Genomic DNA, 23,717 nt, shown 5'->3' with positions numbered 1-23,717 from the left:
CTGTCTAAAATTACAGAGTAACAAGCAGATTTCTCCAATGATGTAATAATCATCAGCATAATTACTAGTGAACCCATCTAATTCATATTGATTCTAACTTGCAGATAGATCAAAAAAATGGTTCAGGAGCAGCCCGGGTAGCTCAGCGGTTTAGCACTCCCTTCAGCCCAGGGCCTGGTCCTGGAGACCTGGGATCAGGTCCCACATCAAGTATCCTGCATGGAGCCTGCTTCTCCCTCTGCCTGTGTCTCTGCATCTCTCTCTCTCTCTCTCTCTGTGTCTCTCATGAATAAATAAATAAAATCTTAAAAAAAAATGGTTCAGGTTAGTACGGCAGATTCAACTCTCACTCCATGGAAGACATCAACACACCTCCTAACATCTTCTATTAGGTCTGGCACTTAATATCAATGTCTATAACAAACTGTTTTGGCCAGTATACTACTTCCAAGAAAGGATAGTAAAATAAGAATGTATAGGAGATTTCCGGGTGGCTCAGCGGTTTAGCACCTGCCTTCAGCCCAGGGCGTGGATCCTGGAGTCCTGGGATCAAGTCCCACATCGGGCTCTCTGCATGGAGCTTACTTATCCCTCTGCCCCCTCCCCTCTCTCACTCTCATGAATAAATAAAATCTTAAAAAAAAGAATGTATATACGGACATATTTGTGCAAAAACTTTTCAATTAGCAATAATCGCGCCTCGGATAAACCTCATTGGCTACAATACTGCCACCGTGCAAAGCTTATTTGTGCAAAAAGAAATACTGGAAGGATTGACAAAGAACATTTTTTTAAGCTGCCTATGAGAGGGAAGGGATGAAACAAAATAGAGAAGGCAGAAGTCTCTGGAGACTTCTATGCATACCTTCCTATATCAAATTTTAACGTTTTTTTAAAGTATTTACTTACTTACTTACTTACTTACTTACTTACTTATTTATGACACAGAGCCATAGGCAGAAACAGGCTCCCTGTGGGGAGTCCAATACGGAACTCGATCCCAGGACCCCAGGATCACGACCTGAACCGAAGGCAGATGCTCAGCTGCTGAGCCACCCAGGTATCCTGAATTTTGACTTTTGATTTAGGAAAATGAATTACCTATGGAAGACATGAAATGAAACTTCTGAAATCCCTAAAGTTGAAAAAAATTTAGAAAAATAAACCTAATCATGTACAAATAAATTGTGAGTATACAGAGAAATCTTACCTATAGTAAGATTATAAACACAACATCTTTAGTGAGATGAATTCCAAAGACAAAAATATAAAGAAAATTTAGACTTTACTTAATAATTTTATTTGTTGTAATACCAATTCTGTTCTTCTGAAGCTATTTTCTTTTCACTATAGGACAGCAAATAAGTAATCATGTTAATGGTACTAAAAATCAAGAGTTTGAGTGTAAGAGAAAAAAGATAATTAAAAAAAACTTTTAATAACACATGCTAAAATTGAATTGGAGGAAGTACAAATAAAAACCACAATGAGATATCACTATTCCTATCAGAATGGCCAAGATAAAAAGTAGTGACAAAACCAAACAACAGTAAAGAAACTGATTGTCATATATTGCTGGTAGAAATGTAAAATGACACAAGCCACTCTGGTAAAATGTTTAGAAGTCACTTATAAAAGCCATACAAGCTTGCCATAAAAAAGAAAAGATCTTTTTTATTCAAGATTTTTATTTGAAAAAGAAAAAGAGTGCACGCTGCACAAGTAGGGGGAGAGGCAGAAGGAGAGGGAGAAGCAGACTCCCAGCTAAGCAGGGATCCCAGAACCCTGAGATTATGACCTGAGCAGAAGTCAGACACTTAACTGACTGAGTCACCCAGGTGCCCCAAGAAATGATCTTTGTGACCAGAGTGTTAGCTAAAAGCTATGGTGGTAATCACATTGCAACATATAACATCAACATACTGTACACCTTAAACTTACACCGTGTTATATATAAATTGTATTGTTATACATAAAAAATTTTAGAACTTAAAAACCGTATTAACATTTACTATAAGAACCAGCACTTATTCCCAGGCATTATCCCAGAGAAATGGAAACCTATGTCCACAAAAATATGTACGTAAATGTTCACAACAGTTTTATTTGTAATAGCCTAAAATGGGAAACTATTTGGTTCTAGGTTAAATTGTCCCCCCAAAATTTATATTTTGAAATCCTAACCCTCCCCCATACCTTGGAATGTGACTTTATTTGGAGTTAAGGTGTTTACAGAAGTTATCAAGTTAAATTGAGGACTTCAGTGGGGGCCCTAATCCTGTTTGACTGGTATCTTTATATAAAGGGGAAATTCAGTTAGTGGAGCATTAAACTCTTAATCTCAGGGTTGTGGGTTTGGAGTCCATGTTGGGTCCATCCTTTTAAAAATGGGAGGGGGTACATTTGGAGAGACATGCACACAGTGAGAACACCATGTGAAGACAGAGGCAGAGACCAAGGTGATGCTTTTATAAACTAAAGAACACCAAAGATTAGATTGTCAGCAAAGCACAGGAAGCCCGGCAAGAGACATAGAACAGGCTCTCTCCCACAGTTCTCAGAAGGAACCAACCTTGCTAATAACACCATGATCTAGGATATCTAGCCTCCAAACTGCAAAACAATAGATTATTATCATTCAAGCCATCCATTTTCTGATACTTTTTAATGAGAACTCTAGCAAAGTAATGCAAACTAATATAAACACTAATTTCAAATATCCTTCAATGGGTCGATGGTTAACGGTGGCACATCCATACTGTGGAATATGACTCGGCAATATAAAGGAATTAACTGATGGAATCCAACAACTTGGATAGATTTCAAGACAATTATGTTGAGTGAAAAAAAGCTAATCTCAACATGTTATATACTGTATGATATCCATTTATTTAAGAGCCTCCAAAATGACACAATTATGGAGAACAAATTAGTGGCTGCCAGGGAATAGGGACAGAACTGAGAAAGGTGAGGGACGGAGATGAATATAACTATAAACAAGTAGTACAAGGGATCTTTGTGATGATGGAACAGTTCTAGATCTTGGTGGTAGTCGTTGCAATCATCTACACCTGTGATAAAATTGGACAGAATAAGGGGTGCCTGGGCAGCTCAGAGAGTTAAGCATCTGCCTTCGGCTCAGGTCATGATTTCCAGTTTCTGGGATCTCCCTCTTCCTCTGCCTCTCTCCTCAGCTCTGTGTTCTTTCTCTCTCTAAAATGAATAAAATCTTTTTTAAAAAATTAAACAATCATAAACACAGTCACACAAATGAGTACACATACAACTGTAAAAATCTAAATAGACTGTGTATTACACCAATGCCAATTTCTTGCTCTTGCTATTGGACTATAGTTATGCAAAATGTTTTCACTGGTTGAAACTGAATGCAGGGGACCCCAGGGTGGCTCGGTGGTTGGGCAGCTGCTGTCAGCTCAGGTCGTGATCAGCTCAGGTCATGATCTCGGAGCCTGGGATCCAGCCCCACATCGGGCTCCTGCGAAGAGCCTGCAAAGAGCCTGCTTCTCCCTCTGCCTATGTCTCTGTCTCTGCGTGTGTGTGTGTGTGTGTGTGTGTGTGTGTGTGTCATGAATAAATAAATAAATCTTTAAAAAAAGAAACTGAATGAAGAATACATGGAAAATTCTCTCCTGTTTTGGCAACTTCTTATAAAATGTAGTATTATACGAAAATAAACTTTAAATGTCTAATCAAATTCCTAAGCAAGGTTTGAGGCACCTGGGTGGCTGTATCGGTTGAACCTCCAACTCTTGGCTTCAGCTCGTGATCTCAGGGTCATGGGAATGGAGCCTGGAGTCTTCTTAGGATTTTCTCCCTCCCCTCCATCTCTCTCTCTCTCCCCCCCCCCATAAATAAATACATACAGGGGGATCCCTGGGTGGCTCAGCGGTTTAGCACCTGCCTTTGGCCCAGGGTGTTATCCTGGAGACCCGGGATCAAGTCCCACATCAGGCTCCCTGCATGGAGCCTGCTTCTCCCTCTGCTTATGTCTCTGCCTCTTTCTGTGTGTCTCTCTGAATAAATAAATCTTTAAAAACAATAATAAATACATACATACATATTTTCTAAAGAATGCTAGCAAGCTCCACCCCCCCAAATGAAAAGGCAAAGGAATTACAACTGCCAAAACAATTGTGAAAGTCACTATACACTGTATCACAGATTACTATAAAGCTAGTTATCAAGACAGTACAAATAGTGATCAAGACAAACCAACAGAACTAGAGACCTGAAACAGACCCACATACACATGGTCACTTGGATTCTGACGAAAGTACCAAGGCATTTCAATGAATAAAGATAGTCTTTTTCAAAAGGATACCCATGTGCCAAAAAACGTTACTTAATCCACATCTCATACCAAACGCAAAAATGAACTCAGAATGAATGCTAAACTCAATGTAAAAACCTAAAAGTAGATGGCTTTACTTGTGATCACTAAAAGATAAAAAACAACCCAATTATCATTTAAGCAGATATTATATGCATACAATGGAATACTACCAAATAATAAAAAGGAACAAACTTCTAATATATATGACTCAGCTGAATCTCAAATGCATTATCCTAAGTAAAAGGAGCCAGGCTCAATAAGCTACTTATTGTAGGATTCCAATTATATCAAAGTCTAGAAAAGGCAAAAGAAAAAAAACCCCACCTATGGGCAGAGAACAGATCAGTGGTTGCCAGGGGCTCAGGCTGGGGACGAAGACTGACTACACTAAGGATTATTGGGGGATCTGGGGGTAAAGGTACTGGAACTGTAATAATATCTTTATTATGAAGATATTTATGCAACTATATATATATGCCAAAACTCACAAAACTGTACACTAAAAAGAGTGAACAGGATTTTATGTAAATGATATCCTAATAAAATATTTTTAAATCTGTGTCCATCAAGTGCTGTCTCCCACTACCACTCAAATGCTTTCTTCTAATTAATTTCTTCAACATCTATACTGGAACCCCAAAATATGGTTTTAGCCACTTGAACAATATTTAATTCAACGTTGCTTTGGTCATTTTAATCAATTAACACATAAACTGTCCCTCATACCAACTGACACAATTAAAGATTTTATCCAAAGGCCATAAAAGCATTTGTAATTTTCACAGATAATACCAAAATTGGCCTCCACAGACAAAGGTTATACCAATCTGTACTTCCACCAGCAACCTATGTGTGGGTCTGTTTCTGCACATTTACTAACAGCACTGTCAAGACTTTTGAATTTTGGGACACCTGAGTGGTACAGTCAGTTAAAAATGTCCCACTCTTGGTTTTGGCTCATGTTGTGATCTCAGCATCATGGTCATGAGCTAGAGCCCTGTGTGGGCTCCTCACTTAGCACAGAGTCTGCTTGTCCCTCTTCCGCCCCCTCTGCCCCTCCCTTTGCTCCCTCACGTACATGCTTCTTTCTCAAATAAATATTTTTTAAAACTTTACAAAAAAAGGACTTTAAAATTTTGCCCATCTGCTATGGTTAAAAACTCAGGGTACAGGAGAATCTCCTTAAATGAGATTCCACTTCACAAACTTAGGAACCAAACATACTTTCAATAAATCCCCTGTTGCTCAAAATTGATAAACTAAAAGATTTGGATAATGTAGTATTATTCATCATTATCTGAATTCTTGCTAATGAACAACAGGAACCAAATAGGTCTGGCTAAAGAGGGGTACTTGTAGTTTTAATCTGCACTTCTCTAATTTCTTTGTTTATTTACGAGCCATTCTTTTTTTTTTCTTTTTTTTTTTTTAATTTTTATTTATTTATGATAGTCACAGAGAGAGAGAGGCGCAGAGACACAGGCAGAGGGAGAAGCAGGCTCCATGCACCGGGAGCCCGACGTGGGATTCGATCCCGGGTCTCCAGGATCGCGCCCTGGGCCAAAGGCAGGCGCCAAACCGCTGCGCCACCCAGGGATCCCTTTACGAGCCATTCTTATGGTCTTTTCCAAAAACTCTCTGCTCACGTCATTTGCCCATTTTCCAAGCAAGCTGATGATCTCTTTTTTTTTCCCTGATTTTTTTTTTTTTTAAGATGATGATCTCTTTTTGCCAACTTCAAAAAGTTCTTCAAGTGTTAGGATAGTCTTTCTTCATAAGAGACACAGAGAGAGAGGTAGAGACACAGGCAGAGGGAGAAGCAGGCTCCATGCAGGGGGCCTGACATGGGACCAGATCCCGGGTCTCCAGGCTCATGCCCTGGACTGAAGGTGGCACTAAACCGCTGAGCCATCAGAGCTGCCCAGGATAGTCTTTCAAGCTTGGTAAGACAGATTCTATTGCTTCCACAGACAGATCACTTCCTGCTAAAATGGTGTCCTTGTGCAATACAATAGTTGTTGCATACAGCCCCATCATCTCTCCTAGTCTGACTAAACTTTGTCCACCAAAGCTTTATCTTCCAGCCTGCTCACGCCTCTTTATCTGCTCCCATTGCCACATACAAAGGATATTATATTTGCACTTGAGATGTGAGATCAGCCATCTCCTCTTAAACTAGCTCACTACTCTCCACACTTCTCTGATGGACTGACTACCTACAACCCCTACGTATTTTTTTTGTAATCTGCACGTTATCTCTCTCCAAGTATGCTTTAAAGTTTGCAAAGATATTTCTTCTATTCATCTCATTATTTATGTATCATACCCAAAAAGAAAAATGCTCTTACATCATGGTAAAACCAGAAGTCTTATCAAAATGCTTAAGTAATGTTATAAAATGGTTTCTATAACACATCAACAACTTCTACTGAACACTAATCAACAATAAATATTTTTAAAAAGGTTAAGAGTTTTGCCCAAGGTCACACCACTGGTACGAGGAAAGAATCTGGGCTTGAACCTGCCTTCTGCATATTTACTTCACAAATAGATAGGTATCTTGTTAGGCTAATCCACATACCATCTCTTCAGAACATAAATGAGATTATGCTCTTAAAGTCTTCTGAATCAGTCCATTTCAAATATAAGAAAGGTGCTGGATTTCCTTCATCTGTATTTAAATATCTAAAACAATTACACAGAAAAAAACCCTGAAATATCTTATACACCTTGTTCAATACATGCAATAACAATTGTTTCCTTACAGTTGTGTACAAAAAATGATCTCTAGCAAAATCCTGAGTGGCAGAAAATCCCCAACAGCTGCATTTTACCATCAATCTTACTATAAAGCAAATAGGCATCTGCCACCTTTAATTGTACTTTCCTGAAAGGGAGCAGTAGCTCCACCATGAAACCTACAATTGATCACTTAATAATGGAAATGACTATGTACAAAAGAGTGGTTTTCTTAAATTCCAATTGCATAAAAATCAAAAAATGCTTATTAAAATGCAATGAATGTCACAGGACCCACACCTAGGACTTCTTCAGTAATCTATAGAAGTCTCAGATATCTGTATTATTCATAAATCCCCTACATAGGTAGGTCCATACTACACTTTAAGAAAAGCTGAGGTAAACCATAGAAATATGCAACTTCTGATGCACACAATGACTCAGTTTTAGAGACAGAATGCATAAATAGTTGGGAAGAGAAGCAAAACACTTTCCCTTTCCTGTTGTGGGCCACTTAATCGTCTGAACCTTATTCACTCAAATGCCAGAAACCCAGAGCTCAATGCATTTCCTCTAAAACATCCTTAAGAAGCTTCCCAGAGTCTAAGCCATCAGTGGTCACCATACCACTCTTCTTCCCACAAGAAGGAAATGGGTCTTTTCTAGAAGATATTGCCCAAGTTTAGGTTAACAAAGACTGAAAATCCCCAGGAACTTTATTCCACATGGATTTCAATTTGCCACTGGAATCTTCCTCTTTCCAATTTCTATATTCTACAGAAACACCAGGAGCTACTGTTTTTTAGAAAGTCTGAGTAACCCAAAACAAAAGTTTACTATTTGAAAACAAATATAAGATAAAAAGTTTATTTTTTAAACTGTTGAGTTTAAGAAAAACACAAGATAACCTCTTTTCAGAACTGATCATATTTTAACACCATCAAGCCACTTCCCAATCCTGAGGAGATCCTGCAAAGACCAAAAACTAATGTTTTGATTAATGAAACTATGGCTCCAATTACAATGCTTGTTCTCATTATTCCACAAAATGTACCGACTTCCATCTTTTTCCAGCCTGTAACCCTAACCACTCCCTTCTACTCAACCTAGAACCATTCTTTAAAGCCCAATAAAAACCCTAGCTTCTAACACTGGTTCCTGGTATCCTCTCAACCTAGCTATTCCTCCCCCACCCTATCCCCAAATCAATTGCCTGACTACCTGTTTACCTAGCATTTATTTCAGCCTTTAAACAATAAATTCTAATAACCATAATAATTATCCTGTTCTATGAAATTCTCTCTACTCCAGCCCTTAATGAATCGCTTCTTTCAAGTGCAATACACTTCTAGTTAAATGCATAAAATAAAGGATTTCAACTGAAATACTAAAGACCTCTAAACTAGCACTGTGATAGCCCTGATAAAAATAAGAGGCATAATTTTCAAAATGTAAAAAAAGGATAAAAATGAATAAAACATGAACTCCACTTAACGATCATAATGCTGACATCTTTAGGGGTAGAAAGGTACTAATGTCTGCAACTTACTTTGAAATACATCAAAAAAAAAAGGTCAATGATGGTGAGAAGGGAGCAATGGCTAAATGGACAGATATTTGACAAAGCAAGTATAGCAAAATGTTAAAGATAGAATCTAGGTGATGGATATATGGGGTGATCACTGTACAATTATGTATGTTGTAAATTTTTCAATAATAAAATATTGGGGGAAATGCATAAAACACAGTCATGCACACCCCCCAAATGAGCGTACAATACAGTGAAGGTGTCACACAAGCAATTACACAATTGAGTACAGTGAAAGTACACTGGCATAAATATGCATTAAGAAGCCCCAGGGCACAGAGAAGTGACTGTTAAATGGGAAAGAGGAGCTTAGATATGGTTTCCATGTGACCCCAATCTAAATCTGGAAGGACACATACAGTTATGCTGGAACATTGGTACAGGAATATTCCAGGCATTAGAAAGCTCAAGCAAAGAAACATGTAGGCATCAAACAGCATGGTATGTTAAGAGAACTAAGAGCAGTTGGATACTACTACAATGTATGACAAGAGGGAGACAGGGAGGGAGTAGGCTGGTTGGTTTGGAATGCCCTGATAAACTTTTACTGAATCTCGATCACTATACTCGCCGCCCACCACCACCCCCCCAAGGCATATTCCTTGTAGTCTTCCAGATAATCACTACTTCTTTCCAGTCCTATACTTTACACAAGTTTCCATCATTACAATAATGAACCTGTATTTTAATTTTTTGTTTCCTTAGCTACCTTCTATATTAAGACTTTGGACTCTTTTGAGGACAAAAACTGCATCTTATATACAATTCACTCTGAAAAGACATTATAATAGATACACAAAGTTTTTTTGACATAAAGTATGCCCTAAATCACATGCCCGTTAACTTCCCACACAACAAAAATTGTCTAGGCTAACTTAGTAAAAAGAATAATACAGGGCAGCCCAGGTGGCTCAGTGGTTTAGTGCTGCCTTCAGCCCAGGGCCTGATGCTGGAGACCAGGGATCAAGTCCCACATCAGGCTCATCAGGCTCTCTGCATGGAGCCTGCTTCTCTCTCTGCCTGTGTCTCTGCCTCTCCCTCTCTCTCTCTCTCTGTCTCTCATGAATAAATAAATAAAATCTTAAGAAAAAATAATACAGTGGTGCCCAGGTGGCTCAGTCAGTTAAGCTGCTGCCTTTGGCTCATATCATGATCCTGGAGTCCTGGAATCAAGCCCCACATTGGCGCTCCCTGTTGGCGCTCCCTGCTCAGCCGGGAGTGTGCTTCTCCCTCTCCTTCTGCTTGCCACTCCCCCTGCTTGTGCTGTGTCAAATAAAATCTTTTTAAAAAAAAGAATAAAACTACTTTTTCTAGAAGAAAAAACACTAAATTACATGTATTCCCAGAAAAAAAAATCTGCATTCTTAAGAGCTATGCAGGAGAATTCGATTCATAAATATTATGTATACACTACTAAAAAATGTGATTTTACAAAATACAAGGGCAGTGTCATCAGGTGGAAAGAAATTAAAGACCAATACATATAAGCTTTTTAAAAAAAATTTTGTAAAGATTTATTTGTGACAGTGCCAAAATGCTTGCACACACACATGCAACTAGAGGGAAGGAACAAAGGAAGAGGAAAGAGAATCTCAAGCCAACTTCTCACTGAGCATGGAGCTCCACGCAGGACTCAATCCCATGACCCTGAGATCATGACCTAAGCCAAAATCAAAAGTTGGATGCTTAATGGACTAAGCCACCCAGGTACCCCAAGCTTTTTAAGATTTTATTTTTAATTAATCTCTACATCCAATGTAGGACTTGAATTCACAACCCTAAGATCGAGTCACATACTTCACCAATTGAGCCAGCCAGGCATCCCACCAACCAATACATATAAATGATTCAATTTGTTTATGCTTACAAAATTTCTAGGATAGAAAGAAACTATTAGCAGTGGTTACTTCTGAAACTGAGAATGGAGGGATTGGAATTTTTCACCTTATACCTTTCTGTATTAAATTTTTATCATGGGTAGAGATCATTATTTTTATACAAGTAATAATACAGTTACTCCTTCTTTCAAAGTAGCTTGCTCTAAGAGCACCTGGGTGGCTCAGTATGTTAAACATCTGCCTTCAGCTCAGATTATGATCCCAGGATTCTGGGATGGAGTCCCATGTCAGGCTCCCTGCTTAGCATGGAGTCTGTTTCTCCCTCTCCTTCTGCCCCTCCCCCTGCTTGTGCTCTTTGGTCTCTCTCTCACTCTCTCCAGCCCCAAAATAAACAAAAAAATTTAAAAAACAAAAAAAAGTAATTTTTGCTAAACATTTTAAAAATTCTTTGAAGGGATGCCTGGATGGCTCAGCATTGAACGTCTGCCTTCAGCTCAGGGTGTGATCCAGGGTCTGGAGATGGAGTCCCACATGGAGCCTGCTTCTCCCTCTACCTAGGTCTCTCATGAATAAATAAATAAAACATTTAAAAATAAATAAATAAAAATTATTTGAAGACATGAAAACTATGCTATACAACCCATAAGTTTTCCAGACAATGTTTGTGTAAAATACACAAGGTGAACATTCCAAAGAATTACAGTACAGAGAACTCTCAAAAGTTTCACTTTCAGACATATTCCCTGAATATTAATTTAAAACAAATCAGGGCACCTAGGTGGCTCAGTGGTTAAGCATCTGCCTTTGGCTCAGGTCATGACCCCAGAGCCGGGAACTGAGTCCTGTACATCAGGCTTCCAGCAGGGAGCCTGCTTCTCCCTCTCCCTATGTCTCTGCCTCTGTGTGTGTCTCTCAAGAATAAATAAAATAAATAAATATATAAAATAAATAAAATCAAACAGAGTGCCTGGATGGCTCAGTCAGTTGAGCACTCAACTCTTGGTTTCCACTCAGGTAGTGACCTCCCAGGTTGGGGGATTAGCCCCACTTTAGGCTCAAAGCTCAGTGAGGAGCCTCCTTGGAGATTCTCTCCCTCTGCCCCTTCCCCCTCACCACCCCTCACCACCCCTCACCACCCCTCACATTAATGCAGCACATTAGCACTCTCTCAAAAGGATAAATCTTTTTAAATTTATTTTTTATTTTTAAGATTTTATTTATGTATTCATAAGAGACAAAGAGAAAGGCAGAGACACAGGCAGAGGGAGAAGTAGGCTCCATGCAGGGAGCCCAATGTGGGACTGATGTGGGACTCGATCCTAGGATTCCAGGATCACACCCTGAGCCGAAGGCAGACACTTAGCCGCTGAGCCACCCAGGCATCCCTAAATTTTTTTTAAATAAAGCAAATCAGAGGGGTATATACATGAGCACACACACACAGCAGTGGGGGATATCATTTTAACAATACCCTTAATTGGAACACAACTAGGAACTGAAAAAGTATTCTGGTAAGTTTTCAAACCACCAAGACCATTATATTATTTACACAGGCAAAGTCTAACAATCTTATTTTATTTTATTTTATTTTAACAATTTTATTTTAAAATCAGTATAAATGAGAAATATAAGAATCAATGGTGGAGTGTGTCTTGTAGTACTCACAGATGAATGGAAAAGAAGAAATCAAAACTAACACCTCAACGAGTCTTTTTTATGAAGCAATGAAACAGAAAAGAACACAAATACCATAAAATATATCAACCATAAAATATATGAAGTAATTTGAAAGGCAGAGGGCAGTAAAGTATTTGCTTTGCTGATTGACAAGACAAGCTACACAAAAAGCAATGGGCATAGATTATAGTGGATGTTTTCCCTCATAATGCTGCATTGGGCTATGTATCTGGGGCTTAAAGCATGCTTCCTTCATGTCACCAACAAGTTGAAGATTCTCAGATCCATTAAGGAAAAAAAATAGTTATATAATATAGGTCTACTTATTGTGGCTGTAATTTTCAAGAACAAGAATAATAACGGTAAAATGCAATAGGCTGACTGATAATGTGTGCTGAGAGTCCACTGGAAGAATAAAGTAAAACGCCAGTAGTTGAGAGTCCCCTCAAAGTATAAGATACAATATATCGGACCATGTCATCTAGGTCAAAATTCCTGAATATATCTTAAGGGCAAAGTTCTTCAACGCACACTACATAGGAAGCATTATGACCTTGGTTTCCACAAAATTATATGCGAAATTAGCTTTAAGAAACTCAGAACAATCACATAGCATTCATTACCCTGATAAACCACTTTTCATTTTTCTTCCCAGGCTTTGTAAGTGTGCATAAATGCCTAGATGTAAATTTTTTCAATAATATAAACACAAAATAGGGGGCGCCTGAGTGACTCAGCTGATGGAGAGTCTGCGTCTGACTTTATTTCAGGTCAGGTCATGGTCTTAGGTTTGTGGGAGGGAGCCCCAGGTCAGAGGAATCTGCTTCTCTCCCTTTCCTTCTGCCCCTCCCCCCTGCTCACTCTCTCTCTCTCTCTAAACTCTAAATAAGTAAAAATCTTTATAGCTATAAACACAGAATGGATAATAGTACATAATTTTTCACTGGTATATGCACATCTACCATTTCTATAATATTCATAATAAAAAATACTAAGAGTTTCATGAAATTCTACCAGACATAATGTAAAATATACCTTATTTATTGTTAGACATTAAGACTGACCCCAATATTTCACTATAATTAACACTGCTTTCTGTATATAGATTTTATGTTGAATTATTCTGGATTTCTTCATTTGGTCCAAGTAGATCAGTATTTATTTTAGGGCTCTTGATTAGAGACAAGGTACATTTCTACAATTTTTGGCTATTTGTGAAATGGGAAATATGCACCTATTCTATGCATGGTTACTGCCTAAAGGATTTATTTTTTTTAATAAAGATTTTTTATTTATTTATTCATGAGCAAGCAAGAGAGGGAGAGAGAGAGAAAGAGAGGCAGAGACACAGGCAGAGGGAGAAGCAGGCTCCATGCAGGGAGCCTGACATGGGACTCGATCTCAGGATTCCAGATCAGGCCCTGGGCTGAAGGCGGCGTTAAACCGCTGAGCCACTCAGGCTACCCTGCCTAAAGGATTTAAAATAACAGCAGTCAAGCACTTTGCTTAGTGCCTGGCACTAAGTAAAACTCAGTTAAGTGGTAGTAATATTAAAACCTTCTAGTCTAGGGATCCCTGGGTGGCACAGCGGTTTGGCACCTGCCTTTGGCCCAGAGCGCAATCCCGGAGACCCGGGATCGAATCCCACATTGGGCTCCCGGTGCATGGAGCCTGCTTCTCCCTCTGCCTGTGTCTCTGTCTCTCTCTCTCTCTGTGACTATCATAAATAAAAAAATAAAAAAATAAAAAAAAACCTTCTAGTCTACTAACATTTAAGATCAGAATAGTTGTTTATATCAATTTGTATGACTGTTAAATAATATAAAACCTTTGGTCCTATTTGTTACAAATGCTTTCCCAAATTTTTATTTCCTTAATTAATCTCTATACCCAATGTGGGGCTTGACCCCACAACCCCAAGATCAAGCATCACATGCTTTGCCAACTGAACCAGCCAGGTGTCCCAAATTTTTTCAACTTAGTTGTTCCTTTCTGTATTGCAAAAAGTGAGTTTCGTATATGACATTTTGTAAAATAATATTACTATTACTGAGCATGTTCCATGTGTCAGAAACTTAACATGATACACTATCTTTAATTATTTTAAGGTAGGTGATATCCTATTTTACAGATAAGAAAACAAAGAAGTTAGGTAATTTCCAAAGGTCACACAGTTGAGAAAAGGAATCGTAAGATTCCAACTTAAATTTGCTTGGCTCTAAGGCTTATGTTTTTTCCACTATGCCAAGATACCTCAAAATACACACAAATATTTTGGGAAGCCATTCTCCATTACAACTATACACAAGAACCAGAAAACTATTAAGAAAACCAAATACCTTTGTTAATCAGCCAGCCAATTCATTCAGTAGCATATATATCTCCCAAGATCAAAGACATAGATGATTACAAACAATATAGAAAAAATCAGGAGAACTGGATTGCAATTCTGGCACATTAGCTTTATAATGTTAAATTATTTCATAATTTATATATATGAGATTAAGAGTCCTTAAAGCTTCTTCCTGACCTAAAATTCTACAGTTCTAAAGAACACAGAACCAGGAAACAAGACGCACGTTCTAGAGTTCATTTTACCAAATTTAGTTGTGTGACCTTGAGCCACGTTTGGCACCTCTGAAAGGCTAACTCCTCCTTCATAAAGCAGCCTAAATACCACAAGACTTCCATCTCCCTAAAGGATTATTATGACAGAGTGCAAGTGCTATGTAAACTCTACAATGCACTAGAACTATGGTGGACTCATCACTACTGTTACACTTGATTAACACACATAATGAGCAGCACTTTGGAATTTGTTATTAGGTAATATGTTCAACATTGGAAAATACAAAACAAGCAAACACCTCCCCTCCCCTCAATCCTCCTACAAGATGGTGGCAAAAAAGCAATATAGTTTCTAACTACTCTTTTCTTACCTGCTTCAGATTTCTTTTCCACAACTTGCAAAAGAAACAAAGTTTGGAAATACACCAAATCAGATACTTAAGAGTAAAAGCTTGTCATAACTTGTGAAGATAAAACTGATCAGAAAAAAATATGCTAATAGCCATAACTCAGATAATGAACTCAGACAGAGTTACATACAGCACAACATTTATTGATGAACTTTGGAGACTGGGGACTTTCCTAGCCTTACTTCTAATTTCTTGTATTCTATAGTAATACTAAGAAGCCCCTCAGCTCTCAATACTTCTTCCACTTCTCAAACTGATTTAAACAAAAAGCAAAAAACCCTGAGTGATTTCTAAAAGTTCAGAAGTTGTTGGCAAATTTAACACCAATAAAAAATAAATTTATTATAAAAAATAAATAAATAAATAAAAGTTCAGAAGTTACATTCACAACTAGACCTGAATTTATTTCTAAATAACTTACCAGTATCCGGATAAATTACCATTATTTTTTTAAGTAGGCTCCAGGCCCAACGTGGGGCTCAAACTCACAATCCTGAGATCAAGAGTCACATATCCTACCAATTGAGCCCCAAGTATCTAGATAAATTACTAAATAAGTTATTCATTCAACAACTATTTTTTTAAGATTTTATTTATTTGAAAGAGAGAGAGAGAGGAAGAGGGGGAGGGAGAGAGGAAGAGGGGAGGGGAGAGAGAGAGAGAGAGAGAGACCGAGCAGGGACCAGGGAAAGGCAGAAGCAGGACCCCCGCTGAGCAGGGAGCCCAATGTAGGACTTGATCCCAGGAATCTGGGATCAGGACCTGACCCAAAGGCACCCACTTAACCGACTAAGCCACCCAGGCATCCCTCAATAAATATTCCTTGAGTATCTACTATGCACCAGGCACTGTCAGAGCCACCAAGGTTACAGCATTAAACTACAAAGTCCCTGTTCCCATGGTGTTTAAATTCTAATAGGAGGAAGAGACCACAAAGAAAGAAAATACCAAGCAGTGGTAAAAGATACCACGAAAACAAAGTGATTGTGTTGAGAGGGGAGCATGGCTCCATTCACTACATTTAAGCATAAGGTAACATGTACATGTATGATCATTTTAACTAAAACTATAAATACAATTTATGTTCCTAACTAAAATAAATCTATAGAATGTTTGAAAATTAACTATTCGGGCAACCCGGGTGGCTCAGCAGTTTAGTGCCACCTTCAGTCCAGGGTGTGATCCTGGAGACCCGGGATCCCACGTCAGGCTTCCTGTATGGAGCCTGCTTCTCCCTCTGCCTGTGTCTCTGCCTCTCTCTGTGTCTCTCATAAATAAATAAAATCTTAAAAAAAATTAACTATTCTAGGGACACCTGGATAGCTCAGTGGTTGAGCGTCTGCCTTCGGCTCAGGGTGTGGTCCTGGTCCAGGGATTGAGTCCCATATCAGGCTTCCTGTGAGGAACCTGCTTTTTCTCCCTCTATGTCTCTGCCCCTCTCTGTGTCTCTCATGAATAAATAAAATCTTTAAAAAGAAAAAAAAAGAAAATTAACCCTTCTATATTTCCATTTGCCCCAGACCTTAAAATTTTCACTACAAAGTTGCTAGCACAGGGGCACCTGGCTGGCTCAGGCCATACACAGAGCATGCAACCCTTGACTCAGAGTCCTGAGTTTAAGCCCTACATTGGGTAGAGCTTACTAAAAAAAAATGGGGGGCACCTGGGTGGCTCAGTTGGTTGAGCACACAACTCTTGATTTTGGCTCAGGTCATGATCTCAGGGTCCTGGGATGGAGCCCACAACAGGCTCTGCACTCAGCGTGGCATCTGCTTCAGTTTCTCTCTCCCTCTCCCCATACTCGCATTCTCTCTAAAGATTTTTTTTTAAGTTGCCAGTGCATCTTTAATTACCTCAAAGTTAGATGGTCCAGAACATTCTCAGATATCCTAAAGAAAGAAGGGTATCTTTTTACATTGGTTTCACAATGCCTCAGCACTGACAAATTCTCAATAGGGAAGTCTATGGACTTTCTTCCAGGAAGTAGTTTATGGACTACCACCTGACATAACCATAAATGCAATCATGTAATTATTTTTTGAATCATGTCACTTTTTATAAGAATGTCTAAGAGCCAATTTTAGTTTATTTACCCTGCTCATGACTAAAAATAAGCATTACTATCAAAAAGCAGGCAGAACTAATAAAAACTTAATTTCACTATATGTTTCACTGCTAAAAAGATTACACTGCAGTAAGAAAAAAATCTGGGCTTTTCCCGTTGGTTCTCATACTCTATTTACACACAGCTCCTCTACAACACAGCTACTTTAATACAGTTCATCTACAAACTGTCCACTGAATACAACTTAGTACTATTGAACAAGAGGATGGATAGATTATTGCAGATTTCCTAAGTAATTGCTGCTTGTATATTGAAATGAACTAAAAACACAAAGCAAACATTACAAAAGAATACACCAATAGAATTTAAAATAATTAGATACATCTACTTAATACTAAGAACCATCACTACCAGTAATTAACCAGAAAACGATATACTTGTAATTAAAAAGCCCTCAGATAAAACTAAGCGTTATCTGTCACATTCAAAATACCTTGCTCAAAAATAAGAGGAAATGTTCCTTCTAGCTAATAAAGAAACACAAATTAAAGGCATCTGAGATATCAAAGGCAAAACTGCTTAAAACAGTATCTCCAAACCAGGGATAACGTAGTTAATTACCATACATCACAGCAACAGAGGCACTGTTAGGTGGGTACAACCCTACTGGTAAACAATCTTCAGTTACTTAGAGATTTTAAAAGTTCACACTGATTAACAGCATGATCCCACTGCTGGACATAATTAGGAAAAAAACCCACAAAACTACTCATAGAAGCAGTGCCTTCATTCTAAAACAGAGGGGAAAAAGACACACAAATGTCAGCAAGAAAATTATTAGGTAGTTCATGGTATGGCACAAAAAAGGCAAAAGTTCATCATGTTGTATACCTAAAACAAATATAGTATTGTATGTCAAATATAACTCTAATTCTTTTAAAAAGACGAAAGCAGGGCAGCCCGGGTGGCTCAGTGGTTTAGCGCCGCCTTTAGCCCCCCAGGGCATGATCCTGGAGACCCAGGATCGAGTCCCACGTCCATGGAGCCTGCTTCTCCCTCTGCCTGTGTCTCTGCCTCTCTCTCTCTCTCTCTCTCTCTCGAATAAATAAAATATTTTTTAAAAGAATTTATTAAAAAACATAAAAAGATGAAAGTATATATAGATAAATTGGTTTTGAGCCCCAATTCTAATGTGTTTTTCTTCCCACAGAGCACTAAGAAATTCTCCAGACACCAGCTGGGTGTCCTACAATTCAACTCAATTCTGACACTTATCTACCTCGAGATAGCATCAGATTCCACAGGTTAAGGGTTCAGTTCTACAAGACTGCCGTGGTCACCACCACCACCTTCTGCCACCAGTTGCAAGCCCAGGTCACCTGTGCTTCTGACAATGGGCTACAGATTGGAGATTTCCATGACTGCCTTCTTAGACTTCAGAGGACAGTTCAAGTTCAGGTTGTCACCTTCTAACTGGCTATAAATCAAGAGGTTCCTAAGACCCTCCCCTCAGGCTCAATTAATTTGCTGGAACAGTTCAAAGAACTCAGAGAAATCTTTTACTTCCTAGATCACCCATTTATTATAAAAGGATACAAATTCCCAGGAACAGCTAGATGGAAGAGACACATAAAGCAATATACAGAGAAAGTTTACCTGCCCACCCAGAGCTTACCACTCCCCAAACCTCCAGGTGTTCACAACCTGAAAGCTCTCAGAACCCCGGCTTTTGTGTCTTTATGAGGGCTTCATTACAGGGGCATTATTGATTAAATCACCAGCCACGGGTGACTGAATTCCATCTCCAGCCCCTCTCTCCACTCCCCACAGGGTTGGCACCACTGGCAACCAACCATCCCCATCCTCAAATGCTTTCCAAAAGTAACCTTGTTAACATAATTAAAGTCACGTTAATCTCTCAACAGGAAATTCCAAGGGTTTTAAGAAGCTTTGTGCCAGGAATGGGGTCAAAAACCAAATTTACATATTTCTTATAAATCACAGTATCACAATACCCCTACCTCATATTGTAGTTAAAAATAAATTCCAGGCATTAACTTTCTAAATTTGAAAAAAAGCGGAAAATATTTCCATGTGGTGGCGTGGGGAGTGGGGTGCTGCAGGGGATTATATTGGAATATGGAAAAGCATTTGATGTTCTGTATTCTTCTAACAATATATACATTACAACCATATAAAAAATACACATGGCACTCTGTACTTGCCCTTTTATACCACTTAACATACCCAATTAGAGCTGCTTATTTAGTACCTTTCATCCCCAGTACACCAAATTCTTTGAGGGCAAGGGCCCAGCTCATTGCTTTATCACCAGTGCTTATTAGTACAGTGCCTGCCACATACTAGACACTCAAATATTTGTGGAGCAATTGTACTTCTGGGTATATACAAAAAAGAACTGAAAGTAGGGGCTCAAAAAATATTTGTATTCCCATATTCATAGCAGCATTATTCACAATAGCCAAAAGGTGGAAGCAACCCAAATATCCATCATGGATGAATGAACTTTGTGTTATATACATACAATGGAATATCATTCAGCCTTAAAGGGAAGGAAATTCTGACACATACTAAAACAGATGAACCTTGAAAACATTATGTCAAGTGAAATAAGTCAGTCACAAAGGGACATATATTCTATGCTTCCTCTTTTATAAGGTCCCTAGAAATAGTCAAATACATAAACACAAAGGAGAACACTGGTTTATCGGGGACTGTTTGAGGACAGAGGTGAGATAGAAAGTTGTTTAATGGGTACAGAGTTTCATTATGAGATGATGAAACAATGCTGGAGATAGATGGTGGTAATGTTTGCACAACAATGAATAATGCCACTGAACTGTACACTTGAAATGGTAAAACTAAGTTTACCAAAATTTTAAAAATTAAGTATTTTTGGAAGAAAGCACTAGAATTATGGGTAGTTTTCAAGATCGATAACAATTTATCTTTGTAATATTATCCCAAGAAGCAGAAAAGTGAGATTTTATAAAATACTCATGTTTGGCATTATTTCTACCCAAGATAACTTTTCCATAAAACCTAAAGAAAACTGAAGTGGTTACCCTACACACTTTATTTCACATAGAAGTACAGAGGGAAGACAGAAAAAACAGACTCCAACAAATCCAATCATAATTATCTTAAGTGCTTTGCAGAGGACATCAAATTGCAGTGTACTAATACCATTCACATATTTAAGGACAATTAATTCTTTCAATTATCCACACTAACATAAATGTTTCATACAAAATAATTCCAAGGAATTTTTTGGTTGACCTTTTAGAAAGCAGTAAGCAAGATATGCCCTCCCTTCTTGTCCTAGACCACGTCCCAGCTTAGTCTTATTCTTGGTAACCTAGAAGAAGAACCCAACTCCCAAGAGATGCCACAAAGAAAACAATCTACATAAGGATAATCATTGATTATATCAGCTTTGAAGATAATTTCAACTTGACATAAATTCGAACATATTTTTATATTGTATATAATTTTAAAGCATCTCCCAGAGAAGAGAACATGCCATCTGGCTTCTTTTCAAATTCAGACACTTAGGGGTTTTATTCTACATTTTTGGAGATTTTCTCCTATCTGCCTGACCACTCTCTATCAATGGTCCTACTTCTTCTTCCTGTCCAACAATGAAGTTTTCACCCTTGACCCTCTGATCCACTTTATAAGTTCTCCCCTTTAAAAGCCAATTTACGGGATCCCTGGGTGGCGCAGCGGTTTGGCGCCTGCCTTTGGCCCAGGGCGCGATCCTGGAGACCCGGGATCGAATCCCACGTTGGGCTCCCGGTGCATGGAGCCTGCTTCTCCCTCTGCCTGTGTCTCTGCCTCTCTCTCTCTCTGTGTGACTATCATAAATAAATAAAAATTAAAAAAAATAAAAAAATAAAAAAAAAGCCAATTTACTCTATGCATAGGAATCTCTAACATGTATCTCCTGCTTTTCTATCTGTTGAACTCTGGTTGCATAATATCAGCTTAAGGTTGAAGTATCTAAAATCTAATTTTTGGGACGCCTGGGTGGCTCAGCGGTTAAGTGTCTGCCTTTGGCTCAAGGTGTGATCCTGGAGTACCAGGATAGAATCCCACATTGGGCTCCCTGCATGGAGCCTGTTTCTCCCTCTGCCTATGTCTCTGCCTCTCTCTGTGTGTCCCTCATGAATAAATAAATAAAATATTTTTTTAAATAAAATATTTTTTTAAAAATAAAATAAAATCTAATTTGTTTCTCTCTCCAAAATCAGCTACCATTTAAATGCAAGAGCATAGTACAATATTATGGCTACTGTGTTCCAACTACATAAATTATTGCAAGAAATTTTTCAAGTAGAAACAAAGAAAGAGGTATGCATTCCAGGGCATCATAAAATAATGACTTATGTATGTACTATCAAAATATTAAACTAAAACATCTTTATTAAAAGTTTCAATACATGGCAGTTTTTAAAATACACATATGTATATCTATAATATACATATGTTGTATGTGTGTTATTTCCTACTAAATCATAAGTGGCAAAGCTAGGAATCCTCCTGTCTGAAGCCAACTCCCTACTTCACATCTAGCTCCACACTATACTCGTTACAAATACACTATAAAAGCTCAATGAACAAATCTTTTAGGCAAAATGAGGGGATTGAAAGTTAAGACAGTACGAAGAAGCTGGAAAGCCGACCCCTATGGATAGACAAAAGGCTTCATAGAACCTAGAAACTCAGCTGAGTGCACATACTCCTCCTGGAATTGAAGGCAATTCATGAGAAAAAAGGCTAAAAATTTTAACACAAGGCTTTGCTACCTCCCTCTCACCCCAAAACAGGCCCAAGCACATGCCACAGCATTTCTCTATTCCACGGAATTTCCATCTTGTTCCATCAAGAGTAAATCAGTTTAGGGAGCCTGGGTGGCTCAGTCGCTTAAGCATCTGCCTTCAGCTCAGGTCATGATGCCAGGGTCCTGGGATGGAGTCCCACATCAGGCTCCCTACTCGTGGGGAGTCTGCTTCTCCTTCTGCCCTCCCCCTTGCTCATGATCTCTCTCTCCAATAAATAAAATCTTTTTTTAAAAAAATCCATTTAATTCAGGATCAGCTTCCAAATAAAGTCTAGTGAGTCTCATAATACCAGAGTAAGGAGGAAAGTGAATGCTGGAGGCAAAGGATATTATTTTATATAACCTGACCAAGGAATGCTTCGCTGAAAGGCTAATTACTTGAAAAAATATCCTGAAGACACGAGGAACCAAGCCAGGCAGAGGGACTAGCAAATACAAAGGCCCTGAGGTAGGAAGCAAATTATTCAGGCAAACTACTTAATTTCTTTAGGACTCGGTTTTCCAATCTCTAAGCTGAATATATAACATCCCCTACACCACAAAAGAAGTAAAGGTAGTAAAACATATATTACATCAAGGATCTGACATGTGGAATGTACTCAATAAATGAGAATATTACAGTTATCTGGGCGCCTATCCTGCCAGCAGAAACCTCAACAGATTGTTCAGCACACAGAAAACACTCAGAAAGAAATAGTTTATATAATCCCCCTAACAACATAAAGCAGATGAGATTATACCTATTTTACAGTTGGGAAACCTGAGAATCAGAAATTTGCCCAATCCTCTGTTGACCCCTAAAATTCCTATAGGGATAAACAAACACACTCTACAATTAAAGAAAGGACTTAAAATAATACACTTCTAAGATGAGGAAACTATTCATATTACTGTCAACTAATTAGCAGTATGGTGCTACATGTAGTGTCAAGAACATGAACTCTATTGTCAGACTGCCTGGGTTCACATCAAATAGTCCTAAAATAGTCCTTGGGCAAATTTACATTTTTGCTCTGCACCTCTGTTTCCTCAACTGTTAACAGGAAATAATAATAGTACCTACTTCACAGGGCTTTTGAACCCCACAAAAACCTCTGCTCAGCGAGGGAGCCTGCTTCTCACTGCCTGCCACTCCGCCTACTTATGTGCTCTCTCCTCCTCTCTGTCAAATAAATAAAATCTTAAAATAATTTAAAAAGGAAATCATGAAAACGTTTCTAATTCCTATGGAAAATTCTAAAAATCATAAAGATACTGGAAGTGGAAAAGCAGCAAAAAAAAAAAAAAAATGGGAGACCGGAGAAAATTAAAAACAAACACACCACCACAAAATGGCATCATAATGTTGCCTGGACTTACACCAATTTACCTGAACAGATTGTTCCTATTAGTATTATTGTCCCTTTTTTTTAAGATTTTATTTATTCCATGAGACACAGAGAGGCAGACACAGGCAGAGGGAGAAGGAGGCTCCCCACAGGGACCCCAATGCAGGACTCAATCCCAGGACCCCAGGATCATGACCTGAGCCAAAGGCAGCCGCTTAACCACCAAGACACCCCAGTATTATTGTCCTTGAATAAGAACACTAGTAGTGAGACATATGCCAACAAT

The 23,717-nt window shown here is 38.5% G+C and overlaps 1 protein-coding gene and 1 non-coding gene across 9 annotated transcripts in view; both read right to left on the bottom strand.

Annotated features, from left to right (window-relative positions):
* STAG2 (stromal antigen 2) overlaps nt 1-23,717 on the bottom strand; it is a 136,519-nt gene that overhangs the window by 95,435 nt on the left and 17,367 nt on the right. Inside the window, exon 2 of one of the 8 annotated variants that reach the window (XM_038588246.1) lies at nt 934-1,101. The exons of the other annotated variants lie outside the window; for them this stretch is intronic. The gene's annotated coding sequence lies outside the window, so the exon portion shown is untranslated. The remainder of the gene's footprint in view (nt 1-933; nt 1,102-23,717) is intronic. 8 annotated transcript variants of the gene reach the window in all.
* LOC119868692 lies at nt 611-744 on the bottom strand. Its single transcript, XR_005386653.1, has one exon. It is a non-coding gene; the product is annotated as a U4 spliceosomal RNA (small nuclear RNA).

The sequence above is a fragment of the Canis lupus genome, chromosome X (assembly GCF_011100685.1).
Source record: "Canis lupus familiaris isolate Mischka breed German Shepherd chromosome X, alternate assembly UU_Cfam_GSD_1.0, whole genome shotgun sequence".
NCBI lineage: Eukaryota > Metazoa > Chordata > Mammalia > Carnivora > Canidae > Canis > Canis lupus.
The sequence above is the reverse complement of the archived record's forward strand: the minus strand, read 5'-3'. Positions and strand labels throughout refer to the sequence as shown.